The following is a 25701-nucleotide window of genomic DNA, read 5'->3' on the forward strand; positions in this document are numbered from 1 at the left end:
AAAAGTCCATCAATTGATGAATGGATAAAGAAGATGTGGTGTACATATATAATGGAACACTACATGGCAATGAGAAAGAATGAAATCCTGCCATTTGCAAAAATATGGATGGAACTGGAGGGTATTACACTAAGTAAAACAAGTCAGGGGTGCCTGAGTGGCTCAGTTGGTTAGGAGACCAACTTCAGATCAGGTCATGATCCCACAGTTTGTGAGTTCGAGCCCTGCCATTGGGCTCTGTGCTGACAGCTCAGAGCCTAGAGCCTACTTCAGATTCTCTGTCTCCCCCTCTCTCTACACCTCCTCTGCTCACGCTCTGTGTCTCTCTGTCTCTCAATAATAAATAACTGTTAAAAAAATTTTTAAACAAGTCAGTCAGAGAAAAGCATATCATATGTTTTCACTCATATGTGGAACTTGAGAAACTTAACAGAAGTCCATTGGGGAAGGGAAGGAGAAATAATAGTTTGAAACAGAGAGGGAGGGAAACCATAAGAGATTCTTAAATATAGAGAACAAACTGAGGGTTGATGGTGGGGGAGAGGGAAAAATAGGTGATGGGCATTGAGGAGGACACTTCCTGGGATGAGCACTGGGTGTTGCATGTAAGCAATGAATCATGGGAATCTACTCCAAAGCCAAGAGCACACTGTATATACTGTATGTTAGCTAACTTGACAATAAAGTATATTAAAAAAAATTGTCTCCAAATAAGCTCACCGACTGAGGCACTGGGGTTACGACTTCCACATATGAATTATGAGGGGATGTAATTCAACACATAAACTTATTACATACATATCTAGTTGTCTGGGTGTCCACCTCCCCTACCCCCCATGCCCTCACCCCTATCAATATAATCTCAAGTCCTCAGAACAGTTCTGCAAAGCTGGTGTCATCGCTTCATTTTGTCTACATTTAAGTCTCAGAGGGAAAAAAAGGAAATTCCTCCAAGTCACCAGGCTAATAAATGAAGTAGGAAGAATTTGAAGCCAAGTCTTAGTGATTAGAAGACCATGATCTTTCCACTCAATGATATTGTTCAAGCAGTGTTCAGTGAGCACCAATGAGTGTCAAATGCTGTACTAGGCACCAAGGAATTCAGAGATCATGAAAATTGCTCTTATATTTAAGGACTACATATTCACACTGGGAAACATTTTATTCCACGAAAGCTCAAGGGGTAATCCAATTCTTCCATAAAGTCTGTAATCATAGAGCACACATGTAAATAATACAGGCCCTTTTTGGTGGGCCTACATGTTTGATGTTTTTGATATCTTCTCCATTGCTAGAGTACAACCCCACTGGAATGCATACAAATCGCAGTGCAGATTACACAACTGGCAAAATGACAAGGATATGTTTATGAGACGCCTAAAACAGGAATACCAGGGAAAAGATAAACATGTAGTTTTGATGAGCTTATCCAAAATTTTATGATAAGAAAATCTAGAATTAATCTATTTTTAATTTCAGTAGATAGGATTGTTTTGTGTTTATGGTGTAGTATTTTTTAATGTATTGCTTTAGTGTTTATGGCCTCAAACACTCAGTCAAAAGCTCTGGGGAACTCTTTCTCTCCTTCCATTTTTATTTCCAACTGCCAAAGCTGTGGAGGCTGAGTGAGGATTGTTTTTATGAATAGATGCAATGAATTAGAAACAATGAATTGAGAACAATGACTTATATATAGTGACTTTTTCATCCTTTTCCTTTCATGACATAAACCACTGTGTATAGTATCACACTTATTCTTTCATGTTATTAAATTTCTTGTCAAAATCTTCCTTAAACCACAGAGACAAAGATGAATTCGCCCTCTGTGAGTTGGAGCAGTTAAATTTACTTCTCCGACACACTGCACGTTGATTTAGAGCTAATCTGTCTGTTTTTTATTGGCTCCATGTAAAACATTGCTTTTCTTGTTTTTTTTCTTTCACTCTTCATTGTCTTGTAGAAATATGTAATTTCAATTTATACCCTAAGAAATTAGTCTCTCTGAGAAAAATCCAGGAAGACTTTTATAAGAAAAGAGAAACATGCACTACTTACATGCTTTGGGATGTCCACCATGTAACAGCAGGATGGAAGGAAGACAATCTGAAGGAGGAAGAGGGTAATAATCAATACATGATAGTAACTCCAATAAAAAGGAAAAGCCACGATCTGGACACAATTAGCAAGGGGACGACCTGCTCCATTTACTATTCATCTGTGTTAAAGTCCAGCCTTCCATTCCATCAAAGGTATGAATATTCAGTTTAGACTCATGATATCACATTTGATTCCTCTATTGGTTTTACTAATGAACAGATATGTTGTAGACGTTTAGGAATAAAATAAAAGAAAAGCATCAGTAATCTTGGAAAACCGATTTGGGTTTATTAAGATACCAGTCCCAGAAATGAATTTCATTTTCTGATAGTTGCTAAGTATGTGACATGGGCAAATAATAGCCTGTTTCAGTGAAAGATCAGTCTTAGGCTTCCAGGATCTCCCTTTGAAGACATTCAAATCTGGTTATGGTACAGTGAGGTGAGTTGTCACTACTTTGGAAAATGATATTTAAAGTTGATTTTTTAATTTATGTTAATTTGTAAGAATTCTGTGGTGCAATCACAGAATCTGAAAGTAGTGTTTTTAATTCAACATTTTAATTCAATAAGTATTTATTGACAACCTACCATGGGGCAGGCACTTGGGCTAGGCACTGGTGATGTCATCGGTATCAAGACATAGTCTTGAACTTACAGTTTAGTGGGGGAAATCCAAGGAAAAAGAGAGCACTAACCATAGGAAGTGATAATTCTATTCCCTGCTCTGCTCTGCTACATGGTACCTACTATATGACAGGATTAAGGTTCTGTATGGTGCTATATGGGCACTGAAGAGAGACAGAGTGTCTGTGTAATAGAAGCTTAGGGAAGATATTATAGAGAAAAATGGCATCTTGAATGAGAGATAAAAGATAACTAAAACGGAACCAGATACAATGCAAGGGTGAGTGTGACAGAACATCCTCAAAGAAAGATGTTCCAGGGAGAAGAACAAGCATATACAAAATTCCTGAGTCACATCAATGACTTGGATAAAAACGGAAGAGGCCAGTATAGTGGAAGCTGGTGTTGCCTTTCTAATATTCATGGTAAACTGATTCCACTGCAAAAGACTGAGGGTTTTGTGCAATGACCACATTTCTAGGAGTTGGACCTGATTAGTTATATCAGTCCTAGACATCTCATATTATTTGCCAATGATTGGTTGGGACATCCTTCAGTTCATGGCATTTCTCTAATTGAGGGTTTGAGAGGAGGTGAGCCAGTGGGGGTACAATGGGGCTTTTTCTGGGGACTTCCAAGAAATTATAATTGGAACAGAAGGTGTATCCTGTCTTATATGTGACTGTGGGAGCATTTAGCCTCAAGTGATCTGGCAAGCATCTCATGACTTATAAGGAGGAACAGTCTTAGAGGAAGCTGATGTGATTGCTGAGGAAAGAGTGCAGAGCCCGAGTCCTTCAGAACATAACACAAACATTCAACTCCAAAGCACGCTCTACCTCTGCAGTTGTTATTATGAGCCAATAGCTTCCTTTGTGCCTTAAACAAGTTTGACTTGACTTGTGTTTCTTGCAGCTAAAATATCTTTAAAAGTGTTTGATAATCATACTGACAGATAAATGAAAATTAGGAAAGACAGGAAATAATTGAGGTCAAAATGATAGGATTCAAAGGGGTTTTAAAGGGGGAGGTGATAGGCTTGAACAAATGAGAGATTCAATAGGGATAAATATAAAGCTTTTTGATTACGTGTGTGTGTGCGTGTGTGTGTGTGTGTGTGTGTAATATTATAAAAAATGGTATAGAGGAAGCTCAGATGTTATCTGCAGTTTGTATGAATAATACTCAGGGTTAGTGTCAGTATATGTAATACAAATTTGTCCTACAAATTAACTGTATGACAGGGATACCAAAATATACAACCAAGGTTGAATATTGCACAGATCAAAACACCTAAAGTAGTTTGAAACAAATTAGACTTTAAAAAGAAACTATTGAAAACATGTAATTCAAAAGTGATAGTGATGTATTGTGGGCTTTCAGGGTCTTCATGATCAATGATATTAAAACTATAAATAATGATGTACTTCTACACTTTTACAAATAATTTCTAAAGACATGTTGGAGTTCCAAATTTTTATTCAAAGTCAAGCTTCATTCATTAAGGACTTATTTACATGAGTCTTATATAAAGGACATTTACATTGACCAACCAATTTTATTCTCTATTCATGTTATGAATGAATCTATAAATGGTTTGGTCTACTTGTGTTTCCTGTACAATCTCGAATCCTCCCCAATAATGTTCAGAGGCACTTCTCTCAACCCTGGCTGCACTTTGGAATCACTAAATTTTAAGTATAGATGTTTAAGCCTTACCCCTAGAAGTTCTGATTTAATGGACTATTAATATTGTTGAAAAGCCCCCTAAGGGATTCTAATGTATAGCCCAGGAGAAGATAGTGGTCCATGGGATCAAGGTTAACCCCATTAGCATGGTATTTCTTGGTTTTCAAAATAGGTTCAAATCTATCAAGTTTTAGAGTCCACTTCCCTTATCCTGTATATCTTATATTCAGTTATTATCATTTAAAAAAGTTTTTTAATGTCTCTTTATTTCTGAGAGAGAGAGAGAGAGAGAGAGAGAGAGAGAGAGAGTGGGGGAGGGGCAGAGAGAGAGGGAGACACAGAATCTGAAGCAGGCTCAAGGCACAGAGCCCAATGTGGGGCTCAAACTCACAAACTGTGAGATCCTGACCTGAGCTGAAGTCAGCCACCCCACCAACTGAGCCACCCAGGAGCCCCTCAGTTATTATTTTTTAAAAATACTGTTGTCATAATAGTATCTTGAGTAACCTCTCAGGTTTCCTTTCCAATCTTGAAGTAGGAACAAACTGGAAATATGCAGATCCATTACTACAAAATCACTCACAGTCCTATTCATCTTTGCTGTTAGTATATAGACAAGCACACCAAATTATTCAGTTTCCTGACTCTCATGGGGTTTTGAGTTGGCCAAGTTATATTGTTTTGCTAATGAAGTCAGAGTTCCTGGGAAGATATTCTTTCCAGAAATAAAGGCAAAATCTCATCGAGACATAAAAATAACTTGTCTCTTTGCACTCCCCCATGCCTGAAATACACACATGAAGCCTAGTAATGCAGCAGCGAGCTTGTGATCATGAGGTAAACAATGTCAAGATGAAAGCCTACGGATTAAAGTTGGAAAGATAGAAAAGCCTGTATACCTGTTGATGTCAATGAAACTGCTATGTTGTTGCTGAACCACAAACTGATTGCCATACCAAAAAATATTTTTAAGACATTATTGTAGGTTTTTCTGTGATTTGCAGCAAAATGTATTCCTAAATAAAATTACTATGATTATATTTTGAACTCTTTGATTCATGAGATTATTGAAAATAAACCCAATCACTTTTAAATAGGGACTATCCAAGACAATTTTGGTTTTATAATTGAATAAAAACAATACACTATATACAATGATTATTTTATAATGAGCAGAAATTATACTTATCAGCTGGGTAGGAACAACACTGGAATCACAATTTGGGGATGTCCAGCAAAATTTTGTTTGTCTTGTTTTTTAAAGTGGCTTTAGAAAAATGCTTTTCTTTAGCGTCCATATTTTTTACATCTTTGCCACAGGTCTGTCAATCTTTTCACCCCTTCATTCATTTATGGAACCAATGTGGCTCCTCAGGTCTATAAAATGGTGGTATCTAAATAATTCATTCAGGATTAATAAGCCTTTTAAATGAACATGATTTTGGTTATTCATGGGTTGCATAAATTCATAGATGGGCACAGGTCTTTCTTGCAAAGGATGCACAATGTATTTGTCATTCAGGAATATTCCTCTGGTGGATTCAATTAAAATGTACTCAGTGTTCAGGGCTTGTTGAATAATGAGAAAACTGATGCCTGAAAATTTAGATATTTGGAGTGGAAAAGTGTATATTTAAAATGTTTTTATTATGCGGGTCCACTTTAAAATCCAATGGCTAAATTCTATAATCTCATGGATTTTGAAGCCCAAGTATGCCTTTCTTTTTTAGTAATGAGGATGGGTCTATAAAGCATTTATGACAAAGTTCAAAATCTAAGGTTAATACAAAAGGGTTTGAAAGCAATCACCAGGTGAGTAGAAATTTAGCGTAGGAAATGAAAGGCAAAGATGGGAAAATAAAATGAAGAGGAGCAGTGGGCAGAAAGGGATTTGAAAGGAACATTAATACTTCGCATAATGAAAAAGAATATATAGGTAGATGATAGCGAAAATGGTAATGGTGAATAATAACTGATGGAGTTACTTCAGTCTACACTGGAGAAAATTGATAATAAATAAAAGTCAGTTGGCAGATCTGTGGGTGTTCTGGACTTTTAAAAGACCAATAAATCAAGTGCTTGTAATGTAAATTTCAGGAGGAGAAAGGCACGTGGGGCCTGCATCTAATTTCCCAGTCTTCAGGAAAATGCATGTCATGTCTATTGCAAAACAAAAACAAATCCAGGAGAGCTATTTCACATACACCAGTGAAAATAAAGATCAACAGAAATTGCCTTCTAAAAATATTTTTAGAGGAATTTAAAAGCGACGAGGCTCTCATTATTTCCATTTCTCTACAGATTGCCAATGTGCATCTATTATTTTATGCTCTTTTCCTTTCAGTAAATGCTAATGAGGGAACTATATGCATATGCATAATCTGGGCAGAGCTACATATGAGAGATGATGCTCTATGCATTAATTTGCCAGCTTCATTTCTGTCAGCCTCACATATTTGAAGAGCTGGAAGAGAGTTCTGGAGGAGGAGATTTTACCCAATCACCATGAGAACTAAAGAAGTCAGGTCATTTTTTAGGATAATTACTACCACAAGATGATGGAACTGGCCAGAACTCTGAAAACCTGTTCATTGTCCCTTTGGTAACCATGCCACTCTCAAAAACCAACACTGTTTTTGGTCGGGTCTTCCTACGACAGCTGGATCACACGTTCTCCTCTCATTATCTCTAAGAATTTTGCCCATTTCTTGCACACAAATAAACATTCTGAGTAATAATTCCCAAATTATCAAGGTGACAAAATCCATGCCAGAGAGAAGAAACAAGTACCTGAGACAACCCTGAACAGGCAGTTTTGGCAAATAAATTTGGCCATAATTCTATGGAATACAACATCGAATATAATTGAGTTCCATTTTTGAAGAGCTATCCGGTAGTGATAGCATTCAATATCAACTAATTTTTCAAATTCCCTGCATGTGTCATTTTCCCAAGTAGTTACATTTCTTGGACAACCTGGGTTCCAATCCCAGTTTCCCCATGTACTAGATATCTGACCTCAGGCAAATGAATTGACCAAGAGTTTTGTCTTCTGCAAAATGAAGGTAATAAGGTAGTGTGGCTACAGGATTTGAATGATGTAATGAGTCTATGGCACCTGCACTCTGACATTTTCTGAGTACCCCAAATCATGTGTGACCAAATCATGTGTTAGGTCACGTGATACAGATGAGTTGCGAGTAATGAAAGATATAGCCTGTACCTGTAAATGATGGGACAGAGTATACTGGGTTGTTATTGGTTATTTTCCTTATAATATTCAGCTACATGGACTGGTATAAGATTGGAATCAGGTCTGGGTGGAGTTATCCCTGATCACATATGTCTGGTAGTGACCACTTCATGAGGAGAGAATCTATGAGATCCTGAAGGGGAAAAGCACGGGACTGTATGAGATAAGGGTAGGGCCTGAGACTATCGCACCCAAGAGTATTTGATTTTTTTAGGTAATTTCAATTTTAATGGCTGACTCATTTTAACTACTCTTCCAGTATATTGAGAATGATAAAGACAGTAAAGTTTTAGAGCTTGTGGCAAGGCTTTGCTTAATTCACAACAACTGTACCAATAAATGTGTTTTTCTATCACGGTAAGTTGGAATGTCCCAGATGAGGACATAATTGGCATGGGAACTTCAATGACTTCAGCTCTAACAGGGCACTGAGGAAATTTTGGGAAAGTTTTAGAAAAATCAATCTGGAATCTTATAGGTTCTGCTCTAGTTATTTTTGCCAAAGTGTGAAGAAGTGTGTTTTGCCTATGGAGTTTCTGGAAACCCAGCTAATACCACAAGGGTTTTTTGAATCATATACAATGTAGGTATATTACTACCCACAATAGCATAGCATACCCACAATAGCATACTACCCACATTCATAGTGTGTAGAATTTTCTGCAACTTCTAAAAATAATCCTTCTGTAGTATGTTCTACCTGGCAGTTCCATTTGCTAAGTAGATTAATACCTATTACATTTGCAGAAGCTGAGTCACAGAAGAGAAAGAAGTGTTTTTCTAATAAGAGTCCCAAAGTAACAATTTTAAGTTGGGACAGTAAAAGGACTTAGGAATATTAGAAATTCCCAGGATTTAAGTGGCGGGAGTGCTCTGAGGGATTTGATCTGCTATGGCAGGGGGATTGAAGGTGTGTGGAGAGGTGTTGTATCAATAAGAAAATTGTGTTGTTGTTCATTTGTACTGGTAGACAACTCACCAGAGAGTTTACAGAAAGGACAGGAAATACTGGGTTCTTATATTTCCCTTGAAGCAGCATTATTAAATAGATTTGGACAGCTGTCTTTTTGTTTTCCACTAAGTGATGTTGGCTCTTCCAAGGACTCTTTTGTTTGCAATATCTACAAGTGTCCTTATTTACAGTTTCTTGGCTGTTGGAGAATAGAGAAACCTTTGTTTTATTGGGGGGCCAGTTTTATCTGCAGAGCCAGATGTTTGTGTTGATTTCCAATGTGTTTACTTTATAGGACTTTTTGAAAATATTTAGCCACAAGTGGGAGATCTTCTAAATTGGTAATTTACCACTCCAGTTATTTTTCTGACTATGGTCCCTCTTCAGGCCTTCATTTTGAGCCCATTACCAAAGAGAGAACAAGGCTCCTTTGACTTCCACTGTTGAATCTACCCCAGAATAATGGTTGAAAGTTACCAAACATCTATTTTTAAAGTTCCTTATTTACTTATCTTTATTTTTATTTATAATTTTGGATCTTTGACTAACGGCTCTTAAGGGAAAGGCTTTTCGACTTTATATAGTGCATTCTCTATAGAGTCTTTCCTCTCTTTTCAACCATTTTCTCTGTCTTGGGAGTTTGCAATTTAGTGAACTAGTTTATTCAGATATAGTAGCCCAGACAAGCACATATCTTACAAAATTTGGAATTATATACCAATATTTTTGGTGTAATTTCTTAAGGTATAGTAACTATACCCCGTAACTCAGCTCTGAACTGGGGTTTACATTCTACCTGTAGAGATACTCCTTCTTGTGTAGCAATTTTAAGGGAATATTGGCAATGTGATTGTTTTTAAAGTCCAGAATCTTTCTTCTATCATGGGCTATTTAAATGGTATTTCTTCTAGAGTTCGCAGTAGACTTTAGTCAACAGGCTTGCCATGGTGTCTAGGATGTGAGGAACAGTGATGTTTTCCCCAAAGTATAGTCTTATTTCTTCCATCTGTCACAAGTTTCCTAACTCTTGATGAATTTGAATTACCTCAAATTGTGTCAGTTTAGGGAAGATAAAAATGACCAATGAAATGAATTAGCTTTTCTAATTTAACAATTTTGTACCCAATCACCATCCCTTATTCAAGAGGCATTCTCTGTTTCTGCTCCTATAGTATAACAGTCTAAGAGGTTGAGGGCAAATCAATTTTCTCCCTGTTTATCTCAATGGATAATCTCTTTTCTGAAGAGATTTCCAGCCTAATATTGAGGACTGGCAATGGGAGTGGGGAAAAAATTCCTTTAAAAAATCTATAAACTGTAAATCTTTCTGAAAATCAATAAAATTAATCTAAAGTATATGTCAAGGTTCTAAATAATTGTTAAAATATACAATCATAAATGTGGTCAAATCTGCTGGTCACTCTCTCCTCCAGACCTCTTGATACCTTCTACTGAGAGGCAGAAAGGAAAACAGTTGACTTGAGCTAAATTACAAGTTTGAAAGCACTTGACTTATGACTGTAGGGCTCTAATTCTCTGTAAGAGTTTTTAGGAAAATGGGCTTTAGCCATAGGCTCCTTCTAGGGATTGCTGACTCCTGAAATGTGTATTAATGCTCCATACCTTTTCAGCTTCCCTTCCTCAGATGACAGAGCCATTTAGAGTTTGCAATTTTCCACCTATTACTTCAAATGTGCTTTTTCCCTGTTTGGGAACACTTCCATTCCCTTCCCCCCTTTCTTTTGCCCCACTGTCCAGTTAACACAATTCAAGGGTCAGATCTCATCTTAAATAGACTTTCCTTTGTTATTAAGACTCTAAGACTCTTGTTCTCTGAGTTTGTTCTCTACTACCTCTGCATTGATACCCCAATATCTTGGGTGTAATGAATGCTCAAAAAGTGTGTGTTGAATAGTAACATACTATAAGTAATGAGTGCTAAGATAAAAAAACAGAAGTTGAGAGTTTATCTATGGGTACTGCCACATTAAGGTTTTTGTCAACGGCAAACTATCACTCAAATGGCTTTAAAAGGAAAAATGTCACCAATATTATCATTCAGATTTAATAGTATATTCCAAAATAGATTATAAAGTGGAATATGTGTATTCAAAGTAATGAGTTGGTGGTATACAGGTTAGGGGATGTCTATAGGAACTTTTAAGGAATTTATGCATATTTAAACCAGGAGGGGGATAATTTTTAAATTTACTGCAATTATTTATGGAGCACAATTTATTTATATGATACCATAGAATGAACTAGAATAATTAAACAGATATTTTACAATATTTGCATGCATAATATATGCCAGACATTATGTAATAATTGGAGGCAGAATGATAAATGGATGAATGTAATGGGTAATCCAGCAACTGGTTAATATGAAAACATTTTAAACTCTACCTCCCTCGACCATCAACCAATTACTTTGCACAGCAAGTACAAGTCATAGACCACAAAGTAAGTAAATGTAAGAACTGGGAATGTTTTCAGCTTTTAGAACTTTAGTATTTTAGGACTTAATGTCTATGAAAGATGCTATTTTTTAAGAGGAAAAAAGTAATTTCAATAAATTCAGGAATCCCTTATTCCCTTCCTTTCTCTCTGGGTTTGTGTCTGAGTTCCAGCGGGTTTCTGCCATGACAAGGCATATTCTTTATGGTGGGGGTGAGCACAAGTTTGTTTGGGTCAATAGTCTATCAACATTGGCATTTGCTGATAAATTCTCATTCCTATCTGGACTTTGGTCATCAGGTCATGTGGCTAGTGAGTCTCCCTTTTTTTTTTTTTTTAATTTTTTTTAACGTTTTACTTTATTTTTGAGACAGAGAGAGACAAAGCATGAACGGGGCAGGGTCAGAGAGAGAGGGAGACACAGAATCTGAAACAGGCTCCAGGCTCTGAGCAGTCAGCTCAGAGCCCGACGCGGGGCTCGAACTCACAGACAGTGAGATCGTGACCTGAGCCGAAGTCGGACGCTTAACCAACTGAGCCACCCAGGCGCCCCTGAGTCTCCCTTTTTCAACTGCTGGGCGTTTTCAAACCCTTCTGCTCGCTGTCAGCGGCACATGGTAAACCATCTACCATTCCTGCACTATTATTGACTGGTGGGAATCTCTACTCCCATGCTCCCCAGACCTCCCAAATTCAGCTGTAGCCATGGAAGCTATCTGAAGAGGTCTCAGTTTCATTTGCCTAGATATATCTTGCAGAAATTTTGTCTATACCCACGCCATTGTTGAGTGCGGAAGACCGATATCTGGCCAGGGTTGGGGCTTTACGTACTACATTAGGACAGAATTGAGCTCTTTTCTCAGACATCAACATAATGTCACATGAACAAGACAGAAGTTAATTTCTCCTTCATGCAAAAATAGGGAAGGTGGTTCTGTGCTAGTGTCATGGTTGAAGGCTGATAAGGTGCATTCAATGTATCATTATCTAGGCTTCTTTTACTTTCTTGCTCTGTTATACTCAACCTGGGACTTCTATCTTGTGGTCAAGTTTTTGCCTTTTTTTTTTTTTCTTCAGCCAAGGAGAAGAAAGGGAAAAGCCACATTTACTCACCCATTGTGGCCATTAATACTTGCCATTTCTGTTACTAAAAAAAGAGGAAACAGATATGGTGTGTGTGTGTAGGGGGTAACCAGGAGAATCTGCTATACAAGGCATGGGGGCCTTATCATCCTCTTGTAGGTTTTCTAGGTCCCCGCCTTGGGATCCAGTCTCAGGGTCCAGGGCTCCTTCTTAAAGCTCATGCCCGTCCAAGTTCTTTATTACTACCCAGTTCTCCTCCCATTTCAGCAGCCCATGATATTGTTATTGTGACAGGAGATAGGGAGAGAGAGGGACCGATCAGGAAGCCTTCTGTCATGGAGTAGTCATCTTTTGTCATAACAATCATTATGTGTCTTCAAAGCCAAAAGTTAAAAATCAATTGTCTTAGGTTATTCTGAGTCATCCCTTTCTGAGGTCTCCAGAATAAAATTCTTAGGCTAGAGCCTTAACAGGAGATGCCCAAGAAGTAACAAGAAACACTAGAAACTAAAAACATATTGGACAAGACAACAAAACAAACAAAAACATGATCTGATTGCAAATAAATAACCTGAATTCTCATTTTTAATAACCTCAATTCTAAATTCTGGTCCTGGTGCTCTCAATTAACTTTGACAACTTTCTGTGTTTTCAGTCTTTTCTTAGATAATTGTTTGTATAAACAGAGGACACAGGGGCTATTAAAAAAAAAAGTGACTAAGTCTGCTGTATGAGAGCAAAACAGACAACTACCAGAAAAGAGCTGTTTAATTGCAAAGTGTTTCCCTGGGAGAGAGATTTTTTTCCCCCATGGACTGACAGTCTTTCCTTCAAAGTCTAGGCAATGCTTGGGCCACCTGGGCAGCTCAGTCAATTAAACATTCGACTTCAGATCAGGTCATGATCTCACGGTTCCCAAGTTCAAGCCCTGTGTCGGGCTCTGTGCTGACAGCTCAGAGCCTGCTTCAGATTCTGTGTCTCCCTCTCTCTGTGCCCCTCCCCAGTTCATATGCTCTCTCTCTGTTTCTCTCTGTCTCTCTCAAAAATAAATAAGCATTCAAAAAATAAAGCCTAGGCAATGCTCAAATCTGGATTAAAATGTAAACTTTCATAATAGGAATATAATTTGAAACACTTCAATTAGTTTATATATTAGTATGTCCCAGAGATATTTCTTGTTACACACTTTTTAGCAAATATCTAATTAGAGTAGCTGAATGTGTGTAACAAAAGTTTGTCTTCATTATGTCAGGATGGGCCTGGTACGGTAAAGTTCCCAGGGCTTGTTGAGAATAATCAGAAATCATACTTTATTACTATATTCCTCTTGTATTTATTGTAATGGAATTTCAAATGTGCCTAATAAGTGCTTCAAATATATAAAACTGCTGTAAATATTTTTCTAACATGTCCTCAAATTAAATCCTTGGCCATAAATGGCAGCTGTTTTTTTAATCAGAAATGATGACAAGGGCTAATCTCAGAGACAACAGGCTTTTGACTCAAGGGTAATTTAATAAAGGTTATTTCTCTGTTTGCTGATTGTGCGGTGCATTGTGCTTGAGATGTTAGTCCTATCTTTTTACTTAAGAACTGCTGTCAAGGGACAACTCATAAAAATAGAATTTCGTTAGCATTAATCGCAACAATTCACTCAGCGAGCTCATATGCCCAATTCTGTCTGACTATCCTCTGTGTCACAAAAATGGCTTCCCAGCTCTGATTTTTATAATGAAGGCTTAGCCAAATCATCTCCCAGTTAGATCATTCTGCATACAGAGTGGGATTTAATGCATTTGGAGTGAGAATAATACTACTGGAAGGGGCATTAGTGATCAAAAAGTCCCACCTGCTGGTTTTACAGATGACCAAACAGAATTTAGATGACTGGTTGAAGGTTATGCAGCTATGCTATGTGTGTTTCAAATTCAATTATAATGAAAGTGAGAAGGTATGTGTCAATAAGTACAACCGTTCAAAGCTTAGATTTAAAATCATATCCTAAATGTGATGGAGTTGCATCTCCTTTGGGTGTTATAATATAAAAATATTAAGATGAAAATCATATAGAGTCAATTACCATTATCTTGCACCTGACTTCTGAACATTGCCCTCAATGGAGTGCTTGGTGCCACAGCTTCGTAATTTCTGTTCTATATATTCTTGGTAGCATGCTGCAAGATTTGCTGTAGCCACATTTATGCACCGCACTGGAAACTGATAAGGAAATTCTCAACGTGTCTAACACAGCCAGTTTTCTTCCAACACTGAAATAGACTTTGATTTCTTCAGCTGAGCACCAGATGGTGGAGCTGACTCACGTTGAGGGGCCACAGTGTACGAATGATGCATATAATGAGTCCACCAGTTCACACTCAGTACGGTGCAATTACTACACTATGAGTATGAGTTTCCATAGGGACTAAAACATACTTAGGGCACAGCAGTCTCACATCTCCCTCTCTCATGCTCACTCAGTGTAAGCCATGGGCTTCTTGAAGGAAATTGTCTGCATTATTTAAATGATTTCTCTTTTGCATCATATAAACTATTTCTCTCTTTTGCTTTGTTTTTCTCCGACAGGACAAATAAAAATGTTTAAGTTGATAGAGTTAAATGAGATGTCACAATTCCATCATATATCTGTATAATTCCAGTATTATTTGGCCATGTTGCATTCAGTTCAATACACATTTATTACAGGCCTCCTGTATGGTTGAGGCATGCATCATTTATGTAAAATCTCAAGACTACACAGGGAAAGCATGTAAAGTAGTGCATCAGGTATAAGCCCTCATCTTTTTTTTTAAAAACATTTATTTAGTTTTGAGAGAGAGAGCACACGTGGGGGAGGGGCAGAGAGAGAAGGAGACACAGAATCCGAAGCAGGCTCCAGGCTCCGAGCTGTCAGCACAGAACCCGATGTTGGGCTCGAACTCACAAACCGCGAGGTCATGACCTGAGCCGAAGTCAGACTCTTAACTGACTGAGCCACCCAGACGCCGCTAAACCCTCACCTTTCTGCCTCTGATTCTTGTATCTAATTCTTCTATCCTTTAGGGTACATAAAAGGAGTGATGTATTATTTGAGGGAGAGTGATGGTGACTGTGAAGGCAGAAAAGTAGAGGTCCTCTTGGTGAAGATATAGAAGACCAAAGGGATTTACAGTCTGTCTTGTATCTTTTATACCTGGTTATATTCAGTCATTTGTATTCTTTCATTGTGCTTTAGACACTTCTCCTGATCATTTTCTAACATTTTGAGTGAGACAGTGCTGGGACTCCAGCCCCACAAGCACCAAGAGATGTGTTACCTCCCTTTTAACATATTCAAGGAAATATGAAGCTTGATTATTGCTGTCTAGAGTGCAGTGGGGACTCCATGATGTTATAGAGGAGTGGGAGACCTTTTGGAATGAGAGATGACCAAGTATCTTTGAGACTTCACACCAAAGGGTCAGATCAACTGGGATCTGGCCATGGCTAAATAGTAGGAAAAGTATAAAGAGGCACATGAAAAATAATTTGCTGTTGAGGTAGAAGGAGATAGGATTAGTGAATTCACCTTTCCCAAAACAATCCAATATGGATGTGAAATCTTGGTGCTTGGTCAGAGAGATTATTTCCTAACCCTGTCATTGTACAGAAAAGGCTATGTCAATGATTCTAAAAGTTATGTCATTGGGAGTAATAACAATTGACAATGAGTCTCCTTTACTGAGTATAATTTCACCTACGTCTGACATCAAGAGGCGATGAAGCAGTAACAGTAGCAATAGCATTCAGTTTCAGAGATTGTAAGCATTGACAGTGATTGTCTTTAGGCCTCAAGGGGTCATATCTTAGCAATATAATAATAGTAGGGGACTTGGATACCCTACTTTCAACAATGGATATATCATCCTGACAGAAAATCAGTAAGGAAACAGTGGACTTAAATAACACCAGAGACCAATGGATCTTACAGACTAATACAAAACATTCCATCCAACAGCAGCAGAATATACATTCTTTACAAGCACATACAAAACATTCTCCAGGACAGATAAGTTAGGGCACAAAACACATCTTAACAAATTTAAGAAACCAAAAAATACCAAGTATCTTTTTGGACCACAATGGTACGAAATGAGAAGTTGATAACAGGAAGAATATTGGAAAATTCACAGGTATACGGGAATTATACTGAATAGTCAATGGTTCAAAGAAAAAGTCAAAAGGAAAATAAAAAAATATCTTGAGACAATGAAAATAGAAACACAATATGCCAAAATTTAAGGGATACAACAAAATCATTCCTTTGAGGGAAGTTTATAGCGATAAATACCCACATTAAGAACCAAGAAATGTCTCAGATAAACAATCTAATGATATACCTCCCAGGACTAGAAAAAGAACAAACCAAGCTCAAAGTTGGCAGAAAGAAGGAAATAACAAATAGCAGAGCAGAAGTAAATGAAATAGAAAGTAGAAAAACAGCAGAAATGACTAAAAAAACTAAGAGTTGGTTTGTTGAAAAGATAAAACTGAGAAACCTTTAGCCAGACAAAGAGAAGAAGAGCAGACTCAAAATTATCAACGAAATAAGAAACACTGTAGCTGATAACCTAGAAACATAAGGATCACAAGAAACTACTATAAATAATTATATACTGACAAACTGGATCACCTAAATAAATGGATGAATTCTGATAAACATACAATACAACCTACCACACCTGAATCATAAAGAAACAGAAAATTTGAATAGACAAAATACTGGTAAAAAGATTGATTCAATAATAAAAATCTCCCAAGAAAGAAAAGCTCAGGACCTGATGGCTTCACTGATTAATTCCACCAAACATTCAAAGATGAATTAATACCAGTCTATTTCAAATTCACGTCCAAGTAAGGATGGCTTATCATTGAAAACTAATTAATATAATACAATGTATTAATAGAAGGACAAAAAACATAATCATCATTATACACAGAAAACGTAACAGACACAATTCATCACCTCATAGTGATTGAAAACTCTCAATAAACTTTGAATAAAAGTGAACTTGCACAACTTGATAAAAGGCATCTATGAAAAACATACATTTGACATCATACATTAAAAAGAGATAGTATGGTTTCAGCACAAAAATAGACATACAGGCCAATGAAACAGAATAGAGAACACAGAATTGAATCCAGGCATTTATAGTCAGTTGATCATCTACAAAGTTACCAAGAACAAACAACGGGGTAAGAGGAGTCTCTTCAGTGAATGGTGCTATGAAAACTGGATATTCACATGCTGAGGATGAAATTGGACCCTTATCTCACACCATATACAAGTATCAACTCCAAATGTACTGAAGACATACACATAAGGCTTAAAACTGTAAATCTACTAGAAGAAAACAGACAAAAGTCTTCTTGATGTTGGTCAGGGCAGTGATTTTTTTGGCTATAACCCTCAAAACACAGGCAACAACAAAAAAAGTAGATAAATGGAATCGCATCAAGCTAAAAACTTCTGCAAAAGAAAGCAGAAGAAAACATCAACAATTCGAAGAGACAACCTATGGAATGAGATAAAATATTTAGAAACCATAATCTGATAAGGGGTTAATATCTAAAATAATAAGGAGCTCAAACAACTCAATAGTAAGGAAACTAGTAATTTGATTAAAAGTGGGCAACGGATTTGAATAGACATTTTCCCTAAAGATGACAAGCAAATGGTCAACGGGTATATGAAATTATGCTCAACATGACTAATCATCAGGGAAATTCAAAACCAAAGCCACAATGAGATATCACCTTATACTTTTTAGAATGACTATTATCAAAAAGACCAAAGAGAACAAATGTGGACAAGAATGTCGAGAAAAAAAGGATCCTTGTATACTGGTGGTGGGGAATGTAAATTGGTATAGGTATTGTGGGAAAAAATATGGAGTTTCCTCAAGTAATTAAAAATAAAACTACAATATGATCCCACAATCTCAATTCTGAGTTTATAGCCAAGGAAATGTAATTGGTATCTGGAAGTGATAGCCGCACTCCCAGGTCCGTTGTGTTATTATTCACAATAGATACGGAAACAACCCAGTTCCTGTTGGATGAACACATAAAGAAAATGTGGAAAATATGTGTAATGGAATTCAGCCTTGAAAAAGAAGCAAACCTTGTCATTTATGACCCTATGGATGAATGTGGAGTACTAAGTAAAATAATCAAGGTGGAGAAAGACAAACATTGCATGATTTCACTTATGTGTGGAATCTACAAAAGTTAAGCTCTTAGAAGCAAAGAGTAGAATGATGATTATCAGGAGCTGGGGGAGATGGGGAGATGTTAGTCAAAGGGTACAAAGTTCCAGTTACGCAGCATGAATAAGTCCTGAAAATCTAATGTTCAACGTGGTGATTATAATTAAGTATACTGTATTTTATTCTGGAAATTTGCTAAGAGAATAAATCTTAAATGTTATTACCACACACAAAAAATAGGTAACCATATGAAGTGATAGATATATTAATTAGTTTTATTGTGATAATCATTTTACAGTGTATATCAAAACATCACGGTGTTTTGCCTGGGTGGCTCAGTCGGTTAAGCATCTGACTCCTGACTTTGGCTCAGATCATGATCTGACAGTGTGGAGCCTGCTTGGGATTCTCATTCTCTCTTTCTGTCCCTTTCTCTCTCTCTCTCTCTCTCTCTCTCTCTCTCTCTTCCTATCTCTCTGCCCCTCCCCTCCTCTCTCTCTTTCTCAAAATAAATAAATAAAACTTAAAACAAAACAAAAACCCCCATAGCACCGTATGCCTTAGATACATACAATTTTTATTTGAAATCTGTACCTCAATAAAGCTAGAAAAAAGTGACCCCAAAGAGGTTGTATCTCAATTTCTGATATACTCAGAGAAAGCACATAGCAGCTAAGACTGATCTTTGAAGAAGACCGAGCCATACTTCCATTTTTTTGGACAGATCCCTGAGAAAGAAAGTAACTGAAAAAGAATGAATTCCTGCTTATCCGATAATGTGGAGGATGTCAATGTGGGATATCCCAAGCCACTAGAATGGAATATGTTGGCTATGTTTTTTATTGAGAAGATATTTATGGTGCTTGTCCATCTCCTTAGACTAAAAGCGACATGAGGGCAGGGCTGTGTCCTTCTAACTTCCCAGCACTCATTCTATTTCCTGGTAGACAGTACATAGCTATTCAATAATCTTTTGAGAAATGCATAAATGACAGCATGGCTGTATACTGTAAACGATTAGACTGCCAAGTCTTAAATTCAGAGACTAATGGCTGATGCTTCTCTACTGATATGTTATTGTGATATGTTATTTCTCTTGACCCTTGGCACAAGGGTGGGCACAGGGTAAACACTCAATGAAGGCACCATGGATGCATTAGAGCAGTTAGCATACCTCCCCTTTGGAGCTTCTCCCACAGTAGAAGAATATAAATATTATATGTAACATAAATATGTATTTTTCCTGAGCTGACCTCCAAGTACTTCTGGCCTTATCCCTTGCCTTATCCTCTCCTAGTTGCTCTCAGAAAACACTGGATCTTCTAGTACCATTAGCAACCTAATGACCCAGACCCCTTTTTACTCTATCCCCACAGTTCAAGTAGTGGAATCATGTCTCTTGTGTGAAAAGAGAAGCAAGTTATACAAAGCAGTGTTCAAATGTAATGTTTTTCTATTGTTAAAGCTTCCTATTACAACTCTAGCTTCACAATTCCCTAGCAACAACATAAGGTCTGAAAAAAGGTGATAATTTTATAGCAAAAGGGATAGTTCATCTCTGTAGAGAATAAAACTGTCATTGATCTTCATGACAAATTGAATCTCAGGGTCTGAAAATATAGACCTTGTTTTCCTTCTTTTATTTTTTTTTCATTATAAGGATGACATTACCTCTATTGTAAATCAAAAGTAACTAGTGCTTTGTGGCTTTTATAAAGTTACAAGGGACAAAAAAGGGCCTATGGCACCAGTCCATTACTATGCACCTTATCTGGGGAGGCTTCATAGATATGTTCTTTAGTTTCTGTGTGTTGACATTTGCCCTTCAGCCTCCTGGTTAAAGACAGAGAACATACAAACTAAATTTCTCTATTGTGAGGGAACAATTTTTTTTCAGGAAAATTTCACAGCTGTAAAAGACAAAAACAAAAAGCAGTAGTAATAGTTCAAACAAATATCAATTTTTCTCTTATTTTAATGTAATAAGGATTTCCAAAGAAAAAGTAAAAATACCAGATTAAATTTCCATTTGCTAATTTAAACAAGTAAGGTGAACAACATATTCAAAATTTGTTTCTGATATTTAACTATATTTTCATTTTTAAGGATAGAGATTAAAGGTAGAATAGATAAGCATTCAGGTTTACTCAAGAGGTATTTATTATGCAATGTGCCTTTAAGAAGCTTACACAACAAATCCACCTGTAGAACAAATTATGGATGTGGTAAGCAAAACAGTACTATTACACTATGGTAGGGAGTTTAATGTTAATTTTTGAAAATCACAGAAAATCTAATATAGGTGATGGCATCCAAAAGATGAAGGTTTTTGAACATGCATAAAAGTGGGAATGGTATTAAAAGCGAGGGAGTAGCATAAACAAAACATAGGAATAATAAAATACGGGAAATGCTCACAGATCATGGACTGTACCCCTCTATATTGCAGGAGTATTGTAGGAGATAAAGTTGGGAAGATAGCATCAAATCTTACTGTGAAAAGTATTGGATGATAGATTAAGAAGCTTGATATCGATTCTGCAGGCAAGAAAGCATGGCAGATACAGGTGTGGGGCTCTGAAATCTGGCAAAGTCGAGTTTAATATCTGGTGCCCACATTTAGTAGCTGTGTGGCCTTAAGTAGTTTACTAGGTTCTGTGAGAGTCATTGGTAATGTGGATCTGATAATAGTTCTTACCTCACTGAATGCTGAGAAGGACAAATGACCTAATGCTTGTAAATATTTAGCACTACACCAGTACTAAATCAGTGTGGGAAAAGTGTTAGCAATTCCTATTATGGACAATGGAGAACTACGAATAGTCTTCAAATTGGAGGGTATTGTCGTATGTTGAGAAGAGAGTTGAAGGCAACGCGAAGTTTGGGTTTGGTGTATGTTAACATTCAGGACAGGAAGGTCATTTTTAGAGATGATTGCAAGATACTATGACAATCTAGAGCAATAGAGAGCAAGATTAGTTGCTGGAGGCAATGTCTGGAGGAGGATTATGAGTTTGGAAAGACTTGAGACAAATTAGAAAGCTTTCAGCTTTTCACAGAATATGCAAAAAGCCATCAACCAAGAATACACAAAATCATATGCTAATGACCCAAACAATATTTACCCATTTAAAAACCAGTATCGTACCTTGAGAGTGCACTATTCTAGAGATGAAATTAATGATCATATTCTAGAATGTTGCAATTGACATGGTGTTTAGTTACACTAGACTGATTTTGTACCATGCCCAAGAAAATGCCAGCAAAGTTTCACAGATGATGTTCAAATACTTAACCTTCTAAATATTTTGTAACAAAAGGATAGCAAACTACATATATATTTGTAGTACAACTAGTAAGATTTGACCACTCTGAGGGTTCCCATTAATTCAAGTGAGTCTGCATCTAACAAGCAAGTAAAAGCAACATTTTGAGATAACCTTACTTCTGATCAACCTGCCTACGCCAAGGCGGACTTTTCAAATCAGTGGGCTATACTGAAAATCTTTAGGCAAATCACAAAATTCAGTGTATGCTTGAAGCAAATGGGATCTTCTATGTGGATACTGAATGGTCTGTGGCATCAGAGTTGATGTGAACTAAAAGAGAATCAGCTGACCCTGCGTGAGACCCTCTGTGGGTTGTAAAATGTTTGCCTGTTGAAACAAGTTTACATTTAACTATATAGTCCTATTTTGTCATTAGGCAGTTTAAGACATTTTATAAAATTCAAGGTTTCTTTAAGTGAAAAACTCCAGCTACTTTAACAACAGTCTCCATGCTACTTTCTGTATTGAAAATATTGCTTTATGCACTTGAGATCATCAGTACGAATACTTTGGATTCCGGAAGAAACAAACCCATAGATATAATTAATAAATAACTTGGGTGTGATGTAACGTAAAGGTGGAAAAAAACTAAAATAAAATCAGTGGGTTAGGAGAGCATATGGATCAGGACCGAGGGTCACAAGTGAGTGTGAAGCAACCTTCTTTTCATTGTATCCACTGAGCCTAGTTTGTCAAGCTGCCATTACAATAATCAGTCTGACATTCAGCAAAGTTTGGATTGGTATCCATGACTTTATGAGAATTGGTTGCTCTTGGATAGCTGACTTTGCTAAGTGAAAGAGAGAGATGGGAGAGGGAGAGAAAGAGAAAGAGAGATAGAGAAGGGAGTGGAGAGAAAGAGAGGAGGTAAGAAAGAGGGCAGAGGGAGAGGGAGAAAGAGAGAAGGAAGAGCGGGAGAAAGAGAAAGAGAGACAAGGAAGGAGAGAGAGGGTGAGAAACAGGGAGAAAAAGAGGGAGAGAGGGAGGGAGAGACTTCAAAAGCTAGGTCTAAAATCAATCACTAACTCAAAAACACCTTGTTTGTCTGAAAAGCTCTTCCTATTAAGGTGACTAAAGGAAAAAGGAAAATTGTCTCACAACCAAAGGAAGGGAAAGAGAAGTGACATGACGCACAGTATTTGTTTATGAAAAATAACCCTTCTGCAAGAAAACAACTTTACTGAACGTTACTATGTACTGAATGCTAGGTCTACTTCCTGCTGAGAGCTATGTTTCTCAAGTATACTATCTCCCTATTTTTTTGTGCTCCCCAGGAGAGGAAATTCTGATGCTGCTGTGGAAAAGAAACCAGTAAGAAGAGAGGGAAGCAAGTGAACCAAGTCCACAAAGACAATAGGCAGTGGAGAAGAGATTTGAAACACCTGTCAGCTGGACTCCAAGGTCAATGCTCTTAACCTCTACTCTACATGTCCTTCTTCCTTAAACACCTCTGCAGCATTTAACCAACTTCCACTGGTGGAAACTGCTCCCCAATTTATGAAAAAAAAACACGATGCATTTTGATTTTGAGAAAGTTTCTTAAGGGGTTTAAATTTCTTGAAAACACTGCTTTCTCTTCTATTATATAAAGTGGGTCTATATGAAATCTTGGGTTTTCTTTAAATGACACTTTTTTTTTTTTGCGTGAATTTCCTAAGTAAAAGGAGAAACTGAAAGCTGAGGGATTCAACAAGAGTAAATTATGATAATTATAATTTCTAAACCCTTGAGTGGCTTCTTTTCTCTCCAGGGGAAAATAACAAATAATAGGTTGTTAAGGAGGCTAATTATGGAAGGCTTCTTAGGGGAAAAATAAAAAAAAATTAAGAAAAACAAAAGATAATTTAAAAAATTAAGTTCTGTTTCAATAGAAGTGAGTCAGACTTCCATACAGCAGGAAGAACTATATCTTCAGGTACAACTTTTGTCAATTAGATGGTATTTCCACTGAAAAGCATCCATCTCTGCAACTGATAGGAAGTCTCACTTAAAAAGGAAGACACCGAGGAGTTCCTGGGTGGCTCAGTCCATTGAGCGTCTGACTTCGGCTCAGGTCATGATCTCACAGCTTATGAGTTCAAGCCCTGCATCGGGCTCTGTGCCAACAGCTCAGAGCCTGGAGCCTGCTTCGGATTCTGTGTCTCCCTCTCTCTCTGCCCCTAACCCACTCGCATTCTGTCTCTGTCTCTCTCAAAAATAAATAAACATTTAAAAAAATTAAAAAAAAAAAAAAAGGAAGACACTGAAATGTGGAGATGAAGAGTAAATATTATAGGACCAAACAGAATTGCACGTGAGACTTAGGCCCACCAGTTACCAACTATAAGATCTTGTTACATAAAACTGAAATAAATTAGTACCTACCACAAAGGGTAATTGTGAGTATTTGATGGGATAATGGGTGTGAAGGGCTTACCAGGGTTTCTGACATCTCTTTATATTCAATAGATAATAGCAAGGTGGTGGTGGTGGTGACGATATTGGTGGAAAACAATGGACATATATTTTAGAGTAGGCCTTCACAAATTTTATGTGTTTACAAATCACCTGGAGTCTTATTTTTTAAATGTTTATTTATTTATTTTTGAGAAAGAGAGGGAGAGAGAGAATCCCAAGCAAGCTCTGTGCTGTCAGCACAGAGCCTGACATGGGGTTCCATCTCCCGAACCACGAGATCATGACCAGAGCCAAAGTTGGATGCTTAACCCAATGAGCCACCCAGGAGCCCCCACCTGGAGTCTTACTAAGATACAGATTCTAATTCAGTAGAGCTGGGATGGGGCTCAAGATTTTTCATCTCTAACAAACTGAGGTGATGCTAACTTAGGCTGTTGGTCTGAGCATCACGCTTGGAGCAAAGCTTTAGACTGAGGACACTGTGGAAAATACATGCAAAAGATAGTGGGGATTAAGATCATTCCTCAAATGAATTACAGAGACTTTTGCCGTAACTGTATTCCTTAGACATGACACTTGCTTTCCATTCCTGCGCTTTAACCATTTGGCTATTAAATTTAGTTAGGTAAGTTCTGCAGAGGAGTGACTCCCTGATCTCCACAGTGGGGTACAGATATGCAGATGTGGTCCTCCTTGTGGGGAGTTTCTAATTTATCTACAATGACAAGACCCACATGAATAAAACATTAAATGGCAACACCAGGATGAACAAAATCAAATGCACAGATGTAGAGTGAGAAACCAATGTTTCCACAGGATGAAAAAGGGAGAGAAGCTATTGTATTTCAGTTGCAAACAGTAATTATTGCTGAGGCCTTATTTCTTCTCACAGGCAGGCTGCTATACAGACAACAACCCATCTCAAGAAGCCAGGAAAAGCAACTATTCCTAACCTAAGACATGCAAAGTTTGACTTCTATAAGGAAAAAATCATTAGAGATCCCTAGTAAAGAGGACAAATTGAAGATGGAGGGAGATACTGCCTTCGTTGGTAGTCTAGGTGCCCCAAACTCAGCATCTCTCATTAGACGGGAAAGTTGCTATCACTTCAAGATGTGAACTGGGTTCTACGGTATTTCAAAGTTCAGAACCGCAGGTCTAGTCAAGCACGAAGTGATAATCTATTCTTAACAGTCTGAGGATGGAGTGATGATAAGACAGATCACACTTTATAAATCCTTAAGACTTCAAGAAAAATAAGAACTGAAAACAGTGCTAAAGATACCTTAAATCAGAAGATGAAAATCATCTATGGTGCAAGTATGTATATCATGTGCAACATATATTTTCTTTACTTTTCTTTTCAAGACTGCTGTCGGGCAAAGTCAGTGGCAAAGTAGCACTTATAGATGAACACACAACTGTGTAGATACACATGCAAACTCACACACAAATGTGACAGAGGCCCAAAGGCAAAAACACTTCATCATTTCATAAAAATTAATTAAAGAAAGTGAAGAATGGAATCAATTAGAGGTAAAGTGCTGTGCAAATATACTTTCTAGTCATT

At 37.3% G+C, this 25701-nt stretch overlaps 1 long non-coding RNA gene across 1 annotated transcript in view; it reads right to left on the minus strand.

Moving 5' to 3' along the window:
* The window catches only part of LOC123605895, a 281127-nt gene that overhangs the window by 165713 nt on the left and 89713 nt on the right, over nt 1-25701 (minus strand). The window contains exon 2 of the long non-coding RNA XR_006715983.1: nt 2056-2103. This is a non-coding gene — a long non-coding RNA (uncharacterized LOC123605895). The remainder of the gene's footprint in view (nt 1-2055; nt 2104-25701) is intronic.

Source organism: Leopardus geoffroyi, chromosome A2 (assembly GCF_018350155.1).
Source record: "Leopardus geoffroyi isolate Oge1 chromosome A2, O.geoffroyi_Oge1_pat1.0, whole genome shotgun sequence".
NCBI classification, from domain to species: domain Eukaryota; kingdom Metazoa; phylum Chordata; class Mammalia; order Carnivora; family Felidae; genus Leopardus; species Leopardus geoffroyi.